Here is a 5,004-nt window from a genome sequence, read left to right as displayed (position 1 = left end):
TCATTCACTCATTTTAGTAATTTGTTCCCCTGTTTTAAAATTTAACATGCAACGCAGTGAAAACTATACACTATCAGTCAAAATGTTGGGGTTGGTATGATTTTGTAATGTTTTCTGCTCACCAAGGCTGCATTTATTTGATCAAAAATACAATAAAAACAGTAAAATTGTGAAATATTATTACAATTTCAAACAGCTGTTTTCTATGTGAATATGTGTTAAACTGTAATTTATTTCTGTGATGCGCAGCTGTATTTTCAGCATCATTACTCCAGTCTTCAGTGTCACATGATCTTCAGAAATCAGTATAATATTCTGCTCGAGAAACATTTCTGATTATTATCAATGTTGAAAACAGTTGTGCCGCACAATATTTCTGTGGAAACTGTCATACATTTCCATTCAAAAGTGTGGAGTAAGTTCGATTAAAAAAAGAAATTAATACTTTTATTCATCGAGGACGCATTAAATTGATCAAAAGTGACAGTAAAGACATTTATAATGTCGCAAAATATTTCTATTTCAAATAAATGCTTCATCTGTGAATCCTGAAAAATAAAACGATTACCATAATCATATATTGTGATATATACGTGATACTCTAATTAAGTACTGTAGAGAATACCATGGTAACGTTACTTACACCGAAAACATTATATTACCATGGCAACGTTACTTTTCGGAACTCTTACTAGTGACATATCTGTCAACAAACACATATTTAACTATAATTAATAAACGTGTCAAGCCTCGAAAACAACTGGTGACTACTATGACAAAATCACAATCATTAATTCTCAGTATAATACTGCATTCGCTTTGATTTTACTGCAGGAGTCACACACAAACAAATCTCTCTCTTACCTTCGAGAACTGAAACAACAATCAGCAGCTGCTCTGGTTTTGAAGCCATGTTTTCAACACACTCATGATGATCTCAGGACGAGCTTGATCTGTAGTTTGTCTTTAGCGCGTCTGTTGTGCTCGAATAACGACAGTTAACTGTCAGCCTGCGGCACTTCCGCCGGAAACAGCGGCGTGTTTGTGTGAGTGAGTGAGGCGTGCTCCCTCCGCAGGACGGATGAGCGCGTTACAAGTTTCGCATAAATTACAAATCTTTTGTCTTTTTATGGAAAATAAATAGATGAGGTAAGTCACCGAATGTTTTAATGACATATATTACATATAAATTATAGCTTAATGCTCTTAATGCTTGTACTTTTGTCATATTCAGCGGTTTGAATCGCTTAAATGAGCGTTACCATAACCGCCAAAACCGCCAAAGTAACGTACAGCTAACAGAAAATTTCCCGCTAAACAGTTTTTTGCGCGTTTACGGTATTCTCTGAAATATATTCTAGTACTAATTAAATAGCATGTGTTATGTATCTGGAAATCATTCAGTACCACATATTCACTCATTTATTTGTAAAGTACTATATTGACTGTTTTCACAGTAAAACAACACGACAGAAAGATTGTGCTGTTCAAGCAGATCGCGTATTAATTTATTGTGATTTAACAAAAATACGTTCTAAGAACGTTTAGCTAACCTTCCCTCATGAAAACTTTATTTTTAAATGCTTTCTAAACGAACAAAATGTCCAGTTTAAGTTCTTCTTGGTTATGCGAACGTTAAAGGAACATTCCATTTGATCATTTCCAGACGTTATGGGAACGTTACTTTCGAATGTTCTCTGAACGTAGTAGTAAAGTTGAAAAAAAAAGTTAGACGAACGAAGTATAGATAATGTTTTGTGAACATTATTAATAATTAGTATCTGATAATAAGTGAACGAATGTTCTATTAATGTTTATTTGTTTATAACTTTGTTCCAGAACCGGTAACACTTATAATAACTTTCATTAATAAATCATTAACACAGATCATTAGTTAATATATATTCACATAGCTTAATGTTAATGTTTATTAATGTACTTATTAAACATTACCTAATGATTAACAGGTCATTGTTTAATGTAAATTGAATTGCTTACAAATGTCTTTGGCACTTTTTACAAATCTACAAATGATTTTAACAGAAATTATACAATGTTTTATACTTTTTTTTGTTTAAAAAGTTTATTTGTTAATGTACTTTTGAATGCCAACAAATGTCATTAAAATTACCTAATGCTCTTTTTTACATTTACAAATGTTGTGAAAAAATAGCTTAATTAGTCATTTTAAGCACTTCACAAACTATTCATGTTAACATATTATATCCATTAACTCACATATATTTGGTCTTCGTTTGTTGTATAGACTTCTACGAGTTTCACATCTTAACAAATACTGCAGTAGTCCCAAACTAAAGTTGAGACTATTCATCAATTGTAAATATTTATAAATGTTTACTGATCATTGAGTACCTTTATGAGCATTGAACTTTTAGCTGCTGTAACAAAGTTTGTGTAAAGGGTGGTTAGTTACGTTTAGCTAAATGCTTGCTAAAGATATAACTCAGTTTGGGTGCAAAACGTGTTTTTATTGCATCAACACTTATATTAGTATGAGCTGTCAATCAATAAATTGGAAAAAAAAGTAACTTGCGTTACTTATTTGAAAAAGTAACTCAGATATGATCTTGTAAATTAAAAAGTAATGCGTTACTTTACTAGTTACTTGAAAAAAGTAATCTGATTACGTAGCTTGCGTTACTTGTAATGCGTTACCCACAACACTGTTAGTATACTACTGTGTATCATTGTTTGTTAATGATTTATTAATGAAAGTTATTATAACCTCACATTCAAATGGTTTTCCATACACAAACAACAATCAGCATGTAGAAACAACCTTGACTTTTTATTTGGATTGCCAAACATGTTAAGGCAGAGACAGTATAAAAAGCAACTGCAGTTTGATGATATAGCAGACATCAAGAAAAACCTAATGACGGGACTCAACCAACCAACACCATTGACTTTCTGTCCAGAAAACCACTTGTAAACATTTTTAGTTATGCATTACTATTGAAGGACTACGTCTGCCATGTCGCTGAGGTGGGTAGACAACCATACATTGCACTGAATCAATACAAAGGTACATAAGCTAGTTATAGTCGCTGTTGAGCTTCGTTCAACTATGTACAACTATGTACATCACGATAATACTGTATGGCACTGAGATGAACTGTCGAGTGACATCCACTTTATACGATACAATAGATTAATGGCTGTTAATAACAGTATATTCATGTTAATAAGTCAATGCGGAGCGAGCCACCTTACAGTCACTTAGAATCTTTTGCAACCCGTCCTTTACCACAATAGCAAATACATTCAATAGTATGGTTACACAACAATATAAGTGCATACAAACAGCTAGATGTAGCCATTTACAGGCAAAATCCAACGACCAGAGGGTTTGTGTGTGACGGCATCTGAAGGAAATGTTTTTCAGGTCCGTGTCACCGTGTAGCCATGTCTAGTTCCACTGCAGCCCTCCATTAGTACATTCATTGGTTAGAAATGAAATTAGCCACTGCCTCCTATGGAGGCGATGAGTAACACCATGGAATTGATGTCTGTGAATCCTTGCGTGAGTCAGGAGCATCTCACATCTTCCCGTCATTTTCTGCAGATCAAACAAATAGGCTAATAAAAATATGTTCTAAGAAAGATTTGCTAATGTTCCTAGTGAGTTGTGAAAACATTATCCATGAATGTGTTCTGAACGTTCAAAAATTAAACGTTATAGGAACATTTCAAGTAGCCATTCTGCAAACATTATGGGAACGTTACTTTTGAATGTTCTCTGAAACAAGTAGCAATATTTAAAAAATGTTAGACGAGCATCCAACTACAATGTTTCAGAAAAACGTTCCATGAATGATGTAAAAATAATTTAAATAAATAATGCTTTGAGAACATTATTAAAGACCACAAAACTCTAAACTGTAACAATGTTCAACTGCTTTAATTCAATCAATCAATTTAGTTAAGCATTTGTTAGATGCCTTTATCCAAAGCGACTTGCATTGCATTCAAGGGGCCCTATCATGCACCCGGCGCAATTTTCTCATTTTCCCGTCCTGCGCCGCGTTGTTTAAATGGCAAATGTATTTGCGCCCATTTGTGCGCCCATGGGCATGCTGGTCTAAAAAAGAAGTGTGTTCAGGCGCATTGCTGGCGCGTTGTTATTTTGAGAACTGAAAATAGACTGCGCCATAGACCAACTCAAACCTGGTCTAAAGTCTGGCGCAATATTTTTTCTTTGTTATTTAAAGAGCGCGTTAGTAATATGCGCCTATTGGCGGGTGCACAACGCGCGTACACTTTGCTTATTACACACACAGCGACGCGCAGCAGCACACAAACATTTTTAAATATGAAAAATTACATTTCGCCATGTAAATAGCGAACATGGCGCGAGCGCAACTGGCTATTAAAGGGGATGGGAGATTCTGATTGGTTTATTGCACGTTATGCCCAAAAAACACCCATTACTCATTAACAGAATAGGGACAATCCGTTTAGACCATGCGCCCAGGTGCGCCAACCATTTTTCCCGTCGTTAAACTAGCAAAAGTGGATTCGGACACGCCCTGAGTACACCTGTGCCATGCGCTTTAGACCATGCGCTTAGATCGTTAAAATAGGGCCCTAAAACATTTGATCACTAACATTAATAAATGCTGTGAAAATTGTTGGTTCATGTTAGTTAATGCATTGACTAATGTGAACAAATGAGACCTTATATTGTAAAATGGTACTGTTTAATTTATTGTTCAGTTTATTTGTTTTTGGTTATTTTGTTAATTGTTATTTTAACTTTTACTTTAATTATATTTAACTTTATTTTGCAATTGTGGTATTAGATTTTATTTATTACAATTATTGCACTATTACAATATAATTACTTTCATTGTTGTAAGCAACTATGACTAAAGCACTTTGGGTTTTGTCAAGCTTATTTAAAAGGATATTTAATAAAAAAATAAACAAACAAACAAATAAATAAATACATGAAATCATTTACTCAGCCTCATACTATTCCAG

Source organism: Sinocyclocheilus rhinocerous, unplaced genomic scaffold, assembly GCF_001515625.1.
Source record: "Sinocyclocheilus rhinocerous isolate Xijiao unplaced genomic scaffold, SAMN03320098_v1.1 scaffold2531, whole genome shotgun sequence".
NCBI lineage: Eukaryota > Metazoa > Chordata > Actinopteri > Cypriniformes > Cyprinidae > Sinocyclocheilus > Sinocyclocheilus rhinocerous.
This window is presented reverse-complemented; position numbering follows the sequence as displayed.